At 43.7% G+C, this 15,773-nt stretch overlaps 2 protein-coding genes across 3 annotated transcripts in view; both read left to right on the forward strand.

Moving 5' to 3' along the window:
* Positions 1 to 15,773, forward strand: part of LOC139998066 (discoidin domain-containing receptor 2) — a 134,671-nt gene that overhangs the window by 23,727 nt on the left and 95,171 nt on the right. The window lies entirely within an intron of this gene.
* Positions 1 to 15,773, forward strand: part of LOC139998063 (discoidin domain-containing receptor 2) — a 399,507-nt gene that overhangs the window by 13,429 nt on the left and 370,305 nt on the right. The window lies entirely within an intron of this gene.

The following is a 15,773-nucleotide window of genomic DNA, read 5'->3' on the forward strand; positions in this document are numbered from 1 at the left end:
AAGCGGACGCCCACCTTTGCGCGAATTCTAAATCAAGAGCAGGAATAGGAAAAGGATACCACACTCGCGTAACCATCCAAACGTTTCTAATTAACTTGGAAATAATGCTCGTGTCGCGATTAGCGCTAGTTCGCGTCGATTAAAATTCCATCAAGAAAAACTAACGGCGGTCGCGACAATTTTATCTTAACCACCTGTTTCCTGAGAGCCGCAACCGGTCCACCTACGTCACGCCGCGTAAAACGTAAACTCTCCCCTCCCGTGTTAGGATCTGTCGGTTGTACCTTTCGTTATTTAAACGGAATTACCGCGACACCACCGTGACCGTCGCCTCACGTCGGTGCAGTGTGAAGAAAAATACGCTCGTAAATTCGCGTCACCGGACGGGAAACGATCGAGCAACGTGTTTTATTTCGATTCCGAAGCGGAGGATCGTGTCACGGTGAACAACGGGGCAACGAATAGTTGGCCAGTGGCAGGACGAGCGGTTATTACGGCGTTTAAATTCGTAATAGCCCGTTAATTTGGAGGTTTCGTTTGCTCAGCTGCAATCGATTACAAAGAGGGTGGCCCCGAACGAGCCTCGTCGACCCTCGTCGCGCACGCGGGTCAACTCGGCTACGAAGCGTTAATCGCCGCGTTTTTCCTCCCAGTTTAAACTACTGTTTTCCGATTCATCAATCTCGGACAAACCTCGTTGAAATGCATCGAAGTCGAAAGGGTTTCGACTGGCAGGACGAGGGACGGTTGGCCCGGAGAAAAACTGCCGCTATTTCTCTCTCCTCTTGTCTTTCTCTGTCTGTGCCTCTCGACGGCAAAAATTGTGTAAACTGTACTCAGGGGCAGAAGAAACGTCCCTTATTATTTACCCGCGCATTATGAGCTTTCGTGAAATACGAGCGCCTCGAGGGCGGGGGTGGAACTCTTCGTCCGATGGTCAACCGAACGACCGTTGCGCTCAGACGGATTTAATTAACGATACGAGTAATTAAAGTTCGGATCGGATACCAGGGGTTTTCGAGTGCGCACGTATGTGCACGGTCGATCGAAAAAGCCAAAAAGATGTAAAAGAAAAAAAAAATGCAGTCACCGTCGAGAAAGGGTCATTTTTAATTTAATCGAATAAAAAATCGGACGTAAACCGACCGCGTTGTACGACTATTTTTCTTGCAGCGTATACGAACTCGCGTGGCCGGTACGCGTCCATTTTGAAATATTACTCGATTTCATTTTGCTACACCCCACCGTCCAGTGATTCCAACTGGTACAGTACGAGCCAACGATGTATTGCATTAACAACCCTCGCTCATTCGCTACTATATAACTCTTTGTTTTAAATATACTTGTTCATTCGATGCAGTCACCAACGAATCCTTTTATTCTGTTCGATCGATTTCCTCTTTTTAAGCGTTTTATAAAGACCCGAGTTAAATGGAAGAGTCCGAACGATGAATCATCAGACTTGAGAAACTGTCGTAGAGTGTTAGAGAGACGAAGGAAATAAATTTGTGCGCGGTATATAATCAGCTTATAATTAGTCTCTCTTCCGTTGCTACGATCCTCGCCCGGTTGACACATTCGAATCACGTAGCGGCCACGCTTCCTGACGAGAGAGAAAAAAAATCTGTGTTGGCTGCGTGTGTACGTGGAAGATTTTTCCGTGATCCAACGCAAACGCATGCACCGTGCAACGAGCCACGGGGCACGTGCCAGTCGTTATGACTTCCTCCGCAACCGAATTTAATTTACAACGACCGCCCTTGCCGCTCAATTTTCGTCCTCTCTGCACCCTCGCAGCCCCGCACCTAGTCGTTTTCTGTGTTGGCATCATTCTCGGGAATGGTCCGCGCGTTTCTGGCGTGCCGTCTATATTTCTCTGTCCAAAGAAACGCCGCCTCGTAAGGAACCTAATTTCATGTTTTCTCCTCGCTCGCGCCTCGCGCTCGCTCGTGGACGAGCATACGAATCGCTGAATTAGAGACAAAACTGTCTCCCGTCCTCTCTCCTTCCTCGGGTTATATGTACCCTTCGTTCCCTTTTCTCCTGGAAACGTGGTTCGTCCAGACCCGAGGAAATTTATGCGGATGCGTTGCTGCGCTGGGATTTAAATGGAGAAGAATCGATGGGGAAATTTAGCGAGTGCAACGTTGGAACGCGGAGATTGTTGGTTTCATGGTATTCTTGAGACGAAGGTGTCGTGATTTGATTTCTAATTGAGGATAAGGGAGTAGTGTTAGAGGTAGTTTCAACCTAAGAATTTCTTTTTAATTTCAAAGACTCGGGATAGTTAATCCTTTCTCGTCTGTGGATCTGTGAAAAATCTTACGACGCAACAATGTCCTTTATACGATGTTATTGATTAGGTATTCCTAACGCAACGCTGTCGTCAGTTTTGGTAAGAAATTTGTATGCGAAATATTTCATCTATGAATCTACAGATTCCTGCAAAAATTAATTCAGATATTTTATTCTTGGATTTGTAGAGACTACAGTAAAGTTCTTGATCTTTTACTTTACACGAAACGAAACATTTAGTATTATAGCATACTAAATATTAAATACGTGAAATATTTCGTCGAAAATGTCACACGAACGAAATTACGCGAATGCGAAGGGATAAAATTAATTTTCTTCAGAAGGAACACTTGTAAAATTCCAAAGTGGATCCTAGTAGACCCTAAAGTAAATCCCAAAGAAACCCGGCGAATTTCGAAAGTTCACGTAGCGAGGACGGGTGTGTGACGCGACGCGCGATGATATTTAAATGTGAACGACCGTCTCGAATCGCGCGTCGTCGAATCTCGCAGGACTCTTACTCCAGGAAGAGGCGCGCACGCTGACGACTTACGAGACCGTGTCCTTAACGGGCCGTCGATGATCGATTTCCGATAATCAGGAATCGAAGCTCGTCGAAACGAGGAAGGACGAATCGAGGGAAAAAGAACCGGCCACGGTCTGGTGGACGCCCGGTCCGATGTATTTGGCGAAGCTCGAGAATCCTCTGGTCGTACGCTGTTTCCTTCGTCTCTCTCGATGTCAGTCAAATCGAGCGGCGCGCGCATTAACGGTTATTAAAGTGGCCGACAGAATTGCCCAGAGGGGAAATTGAAAATACTCGAGAGGCTCGATAGGACGTTTCAATTAAAAAGGGAGAAGCCCCCTATCGGCGGAGGATCCCGTCGAATTTATTACCGAAATTAAAGGCGCGCGCAAACAGCCCGATGAACGTCAATCTTTCTCGGGGCAATTATTCTCGCGGTCTCGAGAACGGCCAGATACACAACGAGATGCATAGCCAGCTTGGTTGCGATAATACGTCGCGGAAAACGCAGAAGGGGTTGGAAAAACGTGTGTACGTACAACGAAAACAACGGAAGAAGATCGCGAGTCCAGCGATTGTACGTTTATCCTGGCGAAAGCGGAGAAGCACAAGCGAAGGCACACCTATCGCTTAGTCAACCGTGTCCTTAACGGCCTGCCTGGGATCGATTTCCGATAATCAGAAACCGAACACCATCAACGAGCTTGGTTGTAATCGGAGTGGGTGGAAGAAGAATATGAGAGAGGAACCTCGGGCCGTAGGAGCGCGAAGAGAAAGGGAAGCTTCACGGAAGCTTCGGAAGGATGAAGATAGGCAATGCACACTGCACAAGTGCACACGTATGTAGAGTGCAGACCACGGTCGAACAAAGTACCCTCGATCCTAGATCGGACTTGTTCTTCGTTTTTCCACCGCATCGGCTCCGGACGGTCGGTTTAATTAAAACTTTTCGCGTCATAATTGCGGGTCTGGTTGCTTGTTGGCGGGGCCAGAGTCTCGCGAGTGACGTCTCGCGGCGGGCCGCCCGCTCCACGTCTCGACGCACGAAAATTTATCGTTAATTGCTTTTTATTTACGTCGACTCGACTACGCGTTTATCAGCCTAAAGCATACTAAAAGGTATCCAGGATTTTACGTCCCAGCCGTTCGACGGATTTTACGAGTGGCTGTTATTTACAGTCGGATTGATTCTCGCGGTACGCAGATGGTTCTCGAGACTGTTCGCGAGAGAATCTTAAAAACCACAGGGACACTGTCAGGGACATGTTTGCGTGTACCTGTACGTGTACGTGTAGAATACTCTTTCTATCTCTTCCTACGAGAGAATACATTTTTGCGCACAGTCTCCGGTTGTAAATCTGCCCTGTTAGTTAGTCAAACGCATAATTCTGCGGCTGGGCCGCGTCCAACGAAAAAATATGTACGCACGAACCCGCGAAATCGCCGTTTCCTGCAATCGTAAATTTCATTAACGGCCAGATAAGCGTTTTATCGTTATCTGGTATCGGTCCGTGAAAAACAAAGGATGCCGTATAAAATAGTCGTCCGACTACCGAACTACATACTTGCGTAAACCCATCGGCGAACGACAGCGAGAACCGGTTAAAAACCGATGCGATGCGACTGCAAAAGGGGGAGAGCTCTGCGAATCGAAAAGCGCCGTGCTCACGGTTGTTCGGATCTGTTCGCGCGTGACGAGTTCTTTTCTCGGTCCATTGGCTTCGAAAGTTGAAAAACCTCGCGAATCGACGATTCAAGCGTTACCCTCGTCTCTGACTTATTAACTCGAGTAGTAAGGTAGTTGGGAAGTCTACCTATGAAAATATAGCCGTGACAGTTTTAATGAACCTAGTCGGACGCCGTGGACCGTCCATACCGATTTTCTACCTTCTTCGACGAAGTCTCCTTGAGAACCAGTTTCATCGAAACTGTTCGTCTTTTCTTACATGTACACACACCGTCGCACGTCTTGATCGATTCGTACGTAACAACAATACGTGAATCTCATTAAGCTGTATGAATTAATTGGAAAACGAAAGATCGTAACCAATAGTTGTTTGGTAAATTATGCTCTTCTGGAAATAACATTGTATATCATATATGAAATGTAAGTTGTTTATTTGCAATCTTATCGATGGTATATCAAAATAAAGGACACAATTAGCTGGAATTAGATGCATTTTGTCTGTTTATTAATTTCGAAGAATCTATCGTATGTATAATTCGACACTCAAATAATCTAAGAATAATGAAATAATAAAATTGCTCCTTAATACTTGACACATCCAAATACTAACTTTTCTATATTATATTAACTTCTAACTTTAGCAGACTTTATCGTACCGTAAGGATAAACCATCCTGAGTCTTCCTGTGTGTAATTTCGAAATAATATTCTGTCGAAAAGAGTCCGCTCACGCTTTTGAGCAGTAATGTACACATATAACACACTATATCAGAGGGATTACGGTCATAAATAAATAAAGAAGGTGTGTGTCATACGAGGAGGAAGATGACCCAACTGTAAGAGAGTACCCTGTCCAATAGATCATCATTGCAGTCTAGAACGATGGCTCGTTACGTTCACCACTACGATACTACATATCGTCCAACCTTTATGAGACTTTTTGATTAACACGAGAAAACTCTTGAACGTCTCGTTTCCGAGCGTATAGCAATTCCGTAGACGTTACCCCGACGACGACAATAGCTATGGTGGTCCTGTCACGGTTTTTTCTTTCTTCGTCTCTTCGTTTTGCTTTCTTTTTTCTTCCGTCTGAGCTCGCCGGTGCACACGAATCCAGCGGGTTATTAGCCTCGTCTCTTCTATGATTAATGCCCGCTGGACTTTGGAAAATTGGCCGTGGCTCGACAAAAAAGCGGACGGATAAATGCGAGTCACGCGCGCCGACGTGCGTACTGCCGTTGATGAAACCTCGTGGTAGGTGGTTTGACTCTTTCGTGACACGAACGAAGAACGGTAGAGGGAATAGCTACCGAAGAAGAGCGTGGCTACTTGGGTGGGGAAGGCTAAAGAGACCCGGTCGGATGCGTGGCAGGAAGAGTTCGCGTGTAGCTCGTAAAATCGTGTCCCATAGGGTTCGTACATCCGGTCAGTTTGGTCGCACCTGAGCGTGACGCGTCATCGAATATTAATTAAATTTAGTACTGGTTTCGCTTTCGTGGTAACAATGTCACCGTCGTTTTCGTTTATCCTGTGTTTATTTCCTTTCTTCTTCTTCGTTTGTTCTATAGCTAAGGGGAACAACGAAAGATTATAAAACAATAAAGATTTCTAAGAAACTAAGTTACAAACTAGGCATCTTAATATCAGTTAGTTTCTATCAATTTCCCCTCCTGTCCTGGATTTTTTCTATAGTCAACCAGTTGCGCAGACACTTCCACTTTCATTTCCTCCCACTACAAATTTCACTTGGTATCCAATTATATGTCTTGGATTTTGACTCCTCCTCTTTACTTTCTAATTTCTAACCAATCACCATGTAGCATATGTGTTATACGTGATATTTCCTACGTCATATGGAAAATTATTTAGAGTCAATAGAAAAGTATCAAACTTATACTCAAAACAATGGCGAAATAAATCACACTTAAAAAATATACAAAAATATGAAACAAAATATTTTTATATTTTGAAATATAGAATAGTCGATTTTACCTAATCATTTTAATCGACAAAGCAATCTCGTGCTATTAAATTGTACGAAGAGCATTTGAAGATCCACGAAACTTTAACACATTGCACAAATCTCGCGTTATTATTTTTGCGATTGTTCGTCTTAATTCGAAACCGCGTTCTATTAATATATTGACATTAATAAATTGACATTTGAAGTTTTCGTGATGAACAAAATTAATTGAAGACGAATGAGCGCGATAACGTATAAAAATAATTGGTCGATTAAACGCGTTAAACTGACGTTTTTATCTAAAATAATGCATTCCACTACTAGGAACGGTCCTAAACGTACAAACCGCGATGCTAGTTATTAAAGTTGGTACATTCTTCTACATCCTTTTTCATTTTGTCATTGTCTCCTGCCATTGTCTTCTTTTATCTTTCATCTTCGTGTCATTGGTATTAGTAATGGCCAAAGGCGACGCCCTTTCGAAGACATTTTTTTTGTTGTGCGCCCTCTCCGTTCGTGAGGTGTAAGGGGTGGCTCAAGGAATGCGTCGACACACGTTTCGGATGGATAACGTTCGCAGGAACAAGGAAAGAATTTTAGTGAACGACGATCCCTGTACGGTACGCTTGAGAAATGGAGCCGGTGTTCGCCTAAAATAGGAGCCGTGGACGTGGCGACAGCAGAGGAAAAAATTGGACGAGTGACGGGTCCGCGATAGGTTGCCACAGGGCGATCTGTTAATTGCTTCGTCCGTTTTTCACGTATGGTGAACAGCGATCGTCGTTATTTTTGTGGTTCATTTAATCTCGCGAAGGAACAAGAAATAGGCAGGATGAATCACGAGAAGAACTCGTTCATGAAAACTTATACGATTAATTCATCCTTGATTAACTCTCGAATAAAAAGATTGTCATAAAAGCTTGTCGATATTCTCGTGATCAGGTTAGGTTCAATAACGGTGTTCATTGAACTTCGTTCTTGTGTATGACTTCCCTCTTTCTTTTCTTTGTTCTTGCACTTTGCCTCTATGACTCGTACGAGTCCGGTCGATGCAGCTAAACGATACATTCGCGTGTAAAGCACGTGATACAGCCGTGATAGCTACTCCAGTTATTGGCTGGTATAAGACAGTGTTCGATGTTTAGGGATCAACTATATCGGAGAAACAAATGGTACGAGTGACAAAATCAGAGAAAACTATTGGTATAGTTAAACTAAACGAACAAAGAAAATCGTATGATCCTAAGTATTAAAACACATTAGCGTACTTATTCATAAAGACTTCGAAATGCATAATAAAGTACTCTAAACAATTAAGAATGTTACGCATCGATTACTGTACTTATCTCGCTTATCTCGTTTCTTTAAAAATCCATTTTTAGCAATCTTTTACCGAGCCCTTGAATTGTAATTATAATCTGTATTCATTAGACCATTTATATAGTAGAGTTAATAAACTAATGTTCAAAAAAATAACTTCCTATTCCATCTAATTCCACTTACAGAATTATCACGCATATACCCAAAACTCAACAATTATTTCTGTTATGTTACTTTGGTATTAACTTTCATTACTGCTCATCACATTACCATCATTATTAGCACTCTCGATCGTTCGGAGATTGACAAGCAGCTGCTCATCTCGAAGTCTGCAACGAGAGGCCGGTGACCCTTTTCGCTATTGATTTTTGGGATTTCGAACCGCGAAGGGCCACTACTCTGCTGCCGCGAGGGTAAATATTGGATCGTTGAGTCTGACGTTGATTGCGTGGAAGGGAACAAATGTAATTTTAATCGGTGCCCGAGAGGGGGAACGAGGGTCAGGCTCTGTCAACGTCGGGGCCGAAAGTTAGAACAATTCTGTACGTTCTTTCTCTGCCTTTCTTTCTCTCTCTCTTCGTCCACGCGACACGCTCCACGGAAGTGGATGAAAATATCGATCCACCGTCCGATCGATAGGTAACGGGGAGTGCTAGGGGGTGGCTGGTTTATCGAGCTCGTTGTATCGAGGTCAGTGGACACGTCGGTTGGCCGCAAGCCACGGAATATACAGATCGATTCTAATAAAAATCGATGCGACCGGTTCTATTGTCGCCACCGCGCGAAACGCGCGTCGTTTGCAATTTTTTCTCCTCGATCTTTGATTCCATGTGAAACAATGATCGTTTCCGGGTTTTCTCGGCAGTTCGATCGAGCTTACACTGTAAAGTGTTTCTAGTAGGCGAGTTCTATGTTTATGCGTTCATAAGACGCGGGTGCGTGGCTAGGTTCCTTTTTCGCGTAGGTACTTACGGATGTCTTCGAGTACCAAGAGCGAGGCTGTTCACCGCAGTTTCCGATTTCATTGTCGGCGTCGGTAAGCCTGTGTGCAATGTGTCGTGAAATATCTAGATGGACACCGGAAACCATTCCGATGAGCAATATACCGAATGGTCGCGATTTAAGGACAAATTGCTCGAGCAGGCTGGAAGAATTTGACAAGTCTATAAAATCAATCGGAACCTAATTCGTATAGTATATTAAAAGTAAAGTATAAATACTCGACGTTACAGATCCGATATCTATGATATCGATAAGTTCAGTAAATGTACCGCTTACCTGCCAAGTCGGTTAACCTTATAAGATAAAAAGTAGGAAAAATTGATGGAATTATATAAGATAAGCGTAAATCGAAATACTTTGACACCAAAATTTGAAAAATCTGAGAAAATGGATTTAACAACTTTAGCTTATGAACGCCACAAATATCAACAAATTTACATATGTATATTTCTCTGAATTGCCTCATATGAATTTCCTGAAATTTCTGTTTCACGATGTCTTCGTCTCATGGTGTTTTTGTTCCAAACAAAGACGCAGAGAAACTTTGACAAATAAGGGAGCGTAGGAGACGACAAAAGACGAGTGAGCGTGCATCATATATCGGTTCGCAGGAATCGCGAGTCATCGAATGGTCGACGATGGATACAATAACACAGTGATATCCGCGAAAAGATTTAACGATCGCCGTTGCTGGTCGACAGGCCGATGGGTGCAGTAACCTGCAGGGGCGTGACCGGGGCTTCTGGGCGCGACACGATATCGATTCTACTTAACGATAAGAGGACACGACGAAGCGTGTGTCATACAGAAGGAGAACAAATGCTAGTCCGACGATACTTCGTTTGGAACGCAACGATCTCGCGATCCATGTGCGAACTTTACGACGCCGACGATTGATAGCAGCTCAAACGAGAATCGTATGTTCGCGTTAAAATGCGGCCTTCGAAATGCCACGTAAATATAGTCCGTTTTCGTAGATGATAATTGAGAGAGCAAACTTCCCTGTCGTGGTATCTAGTTGCTTAAGGGTAAACTTTTCCGTATCGGACACGTTTAGTAGAACGTCGAGAGGTTCCTTATACGCAGAATGTTTCAGTTATTAGAATCAAAAAGGGAACCATTGTATGTGCAAGAAATAAGGGAGGTATAGAGTAAATTTTCTCCCGTTGACTGCTTTCTTTTAGAAAAAATCTGCTTTGAAATTCCGTGAGTACACGTGTCTGGATAACGCCTACTTCAAATTAAAATTTCTCCGGAACGAGAAATCGTATGAAAAAACTGTATTCTACGTTCCCGATTTATTTTTTCACGTAGAATCATCCTCTTTTCGATTGTATCGTGATAACTAGGGCAACGTGTACAGTGCACAGAATGGTATAGGAAACATTCGAGTAGATTGGATCTCAAAAGCGAGCGGTCCTTTTTATCGACACGCAAAGTGTTTGGCAGGTGTATATTTGTTATTATTGTTTCGAAGTCGTTCTCTCGTTGGAGAACACGAAAGGACAAAGGACCCTCGAAGCCCCTTCTAGCCCGGTTAAAATATTGTTTCACCTTCGTGAACACGACGACTCCGACGACGCCTTGGTTGTTTCCCGTTTTTTCAAATTGAATCGCGTCAGTCCATTCTCCCGACTGCACACATACGTAACACGTAGCTGCAGGAGAGAGAAACGGGATTGTGTAAAGAAGAACAGGAGTAGAAGGGAGAGGAAAGAAATGGAGAGAGGCAGGGCTTCGGTGAACAAACAGCTAGAATTCGATTTGTCGATTCGTACGTTCGAAAATCGAGCAGTCGTTCGGGCGATAAAACGGAGAACGGATGCCTTTCTCTCTTGAGGAGCTCCTCGAGAGAGAAGGGGGCGGGGAGGAGGAAGAGAAAATGGCAGAAAACCCTGTAACTCACCTGACGTTGAAGATTAGTGGCGATCCCTGGGAAATCAATACTTTAAACTTTCGTGTCCGTATGCTAGGGTTTCTAGGGCCTGCGAAATACGTTCGTTCCATGCGAGTTGGCAAGATTCTCTCTTTGTAAGATGTGATCTCAAAATTCGTGTATAACATAGTAACAAGCATTAGATGATTACAGGATCGGGTTTCAAGTTGGTTACAATGTTATTTATACGAGCGTCTAATTTTTAAGGCACACGGTATATTATCGCGCGATGAAGTCATCCCGAGTAGGTGACCCTTTAATTCTATTGAACGGTGAAACTCTTTGCGAACACGCGGAACAATAGAATCAACCACGTCCGGAGAAACTTATAGGTGATAATCAGCTACGAATATAAAATTTAGTAATATAGAATTTATGTATTAGATTAAAGCTAACAATAAGTAGATAGTTCACTTGATTACAATAATTGGCGAATCTCTCCGTTCTACAATTTACTTTCGTTTATAAAGTCGCAATGCGATTTCGCTTCGCTTACCAAAAACACGAATCCTACGAGTGGACAATTCATTCGATTGTATAGTATAAATAATATTATATAGATTATATCCTCATCAAAGGTCGGAAAGGAAATCAAAGATTGTGCGAAAATACACTTCAGTCTTAGCACATTTGCTTCAACAATCGAAACGGCAAATTTTCTAAATTCTCGCTCGATCTGCGAATAAAATCTTCAGAACGGACCAGCGCACATCTATTCTGCGATATCAAACGAAATCAACGAATTCGTATCTCCACCCACGTGCCACTGTCACGTGTGCAACACGTTCGAGCTACGTATTCCGATGCAACGTTTCGCAGACGGCGGAGTCGTTCGACACGTAGAAAAATTGGCTGGTTCGTGTGAAACTAGACGGTGAAACGGCCACGGGTAGAGTTGAACGACGGGGTATGCGTTTTTCGGTACGTGCTACGCGCGTCGTGCTCGATAATAAAGGGGGTGAGCGGGTGGATGAATAAGGAACAGCAAGAAAGGGTGAATAAGGAAAGTCGAGGAAGGGTGTGTAACGCGAAGGAAGAAAAGGGGCGCGACTCGTTTCGCGCGAAGTTTCAGCTATCACGCGGTGGAATTTATTCTCGTTTCTGGCTCGCTCACCGTGGCCCCCCTCAACCTGTGGCTCGGCTGCCCTGTTTACGATTTATATTTTCGTGGCGCGCGTCGATGACAAACGCCGGTAAAGTCTGCGTTATCCGACGACGAGCGGAAAGAGAATCGGCGTAAACGGACAATAGACAACGCCGTAATAGACAACGATTTGACAGGTGGCGAATTAATTTAGAAAACGTGTTCATTTTTCTGGGAAATTTAATTGCTGTGATTTTTCTATGTTTTTAATTGACGCTTTATGTACACATACGTACGATCGCGTATGATTTTTTACACTTGTCAGAGAAAATCATAATTCACGAAATAGCAGGAGCGAAAGCTACGCGTTTTTATACATTATTAAGCTTCGTTCACAGTGAGTGACATTTACTCATTGTTAGAGGCATTACTCGGTGACAAGTGGGCCGTATTCGACGTTTCAGATTTCGACGATAGCATTCATACATTATATCCTATACAGAAATATTTTGTGATTTAATCTCAACTGTTTATTCAACGAAGCATACCTTGCAGGTTGTATTCGATCTCTATCATTATTTTATAATACTATTACTTTTGTTCTCCTATATTATTTGCCTGACAATAACAAATGGTATTATCCAGAACCTGTTTAGATAAAAAAAATACACCCATCCTACGATCATTAGCAAACTCAGGAACAAAAACACCCATTCTTCGCCTCATTATCCTTTCTCCAATTCTTCCTCGAACGTAACCGCACGAAAAATCGCACGGGATACGCGCTACGTAAATTTCCGCGCCACTTTCTATCCGTATTTTCGTGTGTCGCATCCAGTCGCGATTTTCGACATTCGGAACAAACGAGAAAAGAATCCTCGGTTAACGAGCGGTCGCGATAAATAGCGACCGGTCGCAAACCAGCCGAAAATGAATCGCTGAGCAATCGGCTACGGGCCTTGCTGGACGGAACGACAAAGGCGTGTTGCAGTCGCGTTGGCACAATGACCACGTGGCCATTTATAACGATCAAGCCGTGATCCGTGCCCGTCGCCGAAATCGTGACGCATTGTAACCGTTCGCCGTAGCTGCCGCGACAAGAGAAACGCTCGATCCACGTTTGCAGAAGCGGCTCGATCCTTCCTTTAACCCTTTCACAACGGATTTAACGCGTCTGTACGAGAAACGGGGACAGGAACAAGCGATCTCCCGAGGCTGTCGTAAAGCGAGGGATTCGAAATGGTGGGAAGCGTTCGCCGGTTTTTGTTCGACGATTTATTCGCTGACAGCGGTCCGTATTTCCAGCCACGCGATCCTCCGCGTCTACAGGAGATCGCGCGGAGAAATCTCCGTCACGTGGATCCGTAAATCCATCCGAAATCGCTTTGTACGTCTTAGTTGAGCGCTGATCGGTAGTCGAAATAGTTGAGATGAAAGCTTGTAAAATTGTAATTATTGACTTCATTGGTATACTTACGTTTTCACGTTAAACGTTGTGTATGGCAGAGCGGCAAATTTCCTGACGCGTGACCGTGAATGCTAATGGGTTAATATTACAAAGACCAGCAGCGTTATTTAAACCAATCGTACCGTTCTGATTGATTGATATTAATTAGCAGAATTATTTTCGTTAACAATTATAATTATACAATTAGTTAAAAGAAAGTATTATCTGGATTGCTAGGAGTAAATGGACTTGAAAGAAAGTGATGAAGTATTTCTTGTATTTTATTGAAAATAATAACAGACATGACAAGGGCATACTCAAGAGGAATATCAGAAAAGGAAACTAGTATTTCTAGTATCGAATAAAAACGGAAGGACAAATTTAAATTGGAAGTAGAGATTGTAAATTTCTACCTACCTGCTTGTCAACGGTTGTCATTAAGGTGTATCTACGCGAGCGATAATCATAGAACGCAAAACTTTCGTGTTCGAAGGTTTGATCTAAGTGCAGACTATACTTCCAGTCGTAGACTCAAGGCAGTAACTTCTATTTGGTAGCTACTTTTTCATCGAGTTAGAGAGATTCGCGTTTTCCTTCGGTGGCTGGACTGCGTAATAAGTAGTCCGGGCGACATGGACGGCGCGGCAAACGAGAAACGCGAGTTTTATGCGAGTTGAGAGGCATTCAGAAAGCACCGTGTGTGTCTTGAATTATACGACTACACGTGGCTACGGTCGTATACGCGATGGCCGCGAGCACCTCGTTAAACCTTTCGCTGTTGCGCATAAATACGCTCGTTGCACGCTACTTGTTTTTCAGATCGGGTAAATACGTTGATTATATTGCCGGTGCCACGAATAACGTATCAATTTCCCTCTTGCCGGTACACGTACGCGTCCAAGGAATTCGTTCGTGCCTCGAATCCGACGTTTCGAGCACTGTCAATGCCCGATCTCTTAGCGCGCACTTTTTTTTCGATCCGACTAACGAACGAAAATTACTACCGGTACACGAGCGATTAGTGTAGCGTAATCGCGTTTAACTGGCGTCCAGTACGCCTACTCGACTCGCATAAATTAACCATTCTTTAACACCATAGTTCCGACTTGCAAGTGAAAATCAAAGACCTGAAAAGTATTTAAATCGACAGCAATTCGTCATGCGCGACTTGTAATCGTTTCGCTTGACGATCTATTAATTTCGCGAAAATTATCCTTAACGCGAATTCTGTGTTTCGAGTTACGGTTCAGGTAGCGCAATAACGTACGCAATAAACGACAGCGCATGTATTATACGACACGTACGCGTGCTAAATTGCTGAATTACTTCACTTATGCGACAAAACTATACTACTTAGTTACAACGTAGTTAGTGACACACCACTTGCTCTACTTCTAGAAGATGCGTTACACTTATCCACCATTGACCATTATGTCCGTCATTATATCGGCAGGGTCGTGAACCCTTTACGATATCGCAGCTAAGTAGTTCTTTGAAGCGACGTTGATAGGACCCTTTCATCGAAGGATATAATAAGATTTTAGTATCTCCGAAGCGTCGAAGTTTACACGCCAGACTGTAGAATGGACGAATTGTCAAAGTCTCGGTTTGATTCTTTTGATTCGACGTGCCAATAGATAGATTACCAAAGTATGGATACACGTAAGTTTTAATCATAACCACCGTCAATTCTATCAATGACTATAATAATTTTTCACGCATCTAATTCGCTATATCGATTCCACTTTACCTTCCTTACTTGTTGGTATTCTGAAATTGGATTTCTGAAATCCCTTCGATTTTCCTTATCACCGAATAATTTACAATTTCTATTAAAAGAGGTAAAATACTTGTCCACAAGTATCCACTCTAGCAATAACTGTCGCTTACATCAATCGGTATCACTACGTAATGCTTTAATTAAGAACCTCGCCACAGAACGTTACGCTTTTACAAAGATACAGCCGTATCTCTTCAAAGTGTCCGACGTCGTAGTAGAGCCCGAAGCGAACAAGCAGAAACGGCTAATAGAATCGTATGTGAAGAGAAGGGAAGAAACGCGTGGGAGAAGGCGGGGTAAATCGGATTTCCCGCGAAATTCCATTTTTATCCGTCAGCCGTTTTCCCCGTTATTGCGGCGAAGGAGGTAGGCAGCAGCTTGGCCGGAGGTTCGGCTTCGAAGTCGTGGTGTAGGCGTTCCAACTGGCTCTCTTGGAACGCCTAAAGCGTCGGCAGCAACGCTAGAAGGACTATTATGCCCATCTGCCGGCATAACGAGGCGTAATTGAAATCTCTCGTATATACGAACGTACGGTCAGGCTTTCTCACGTTAGGGCCACAATTAGCTTTATTGTCGCGTCTGCTTGACGGGGACATCTCTGTAAGCGCGGCGCGACGGTATTGCTCGACGACCAACGACGTTCACGAAGACACAGGCGCCGCTCTTCCTGGTAGGAGGACAGCTGATTGCTCGGTGTCACGATGATTCTCTCTTCCCCCGTTGTGTCCTGTTGT

The sequence above is a fragment of the Bombus fervidus genome, chromosome 2, assembly GCF_041682495.2.
Source record: "Bombus fervidus isolate BK054 chromosome 2, iyBomFerv1, whole genome shotgun sequence".
NCBI classification, from domain to species: domain Eukaryota; kingdom Metazoa; phylum Arthropoda; class Insecta; order Hymenoptera; family Apidae; genus Bombus; species Bombus fervidus.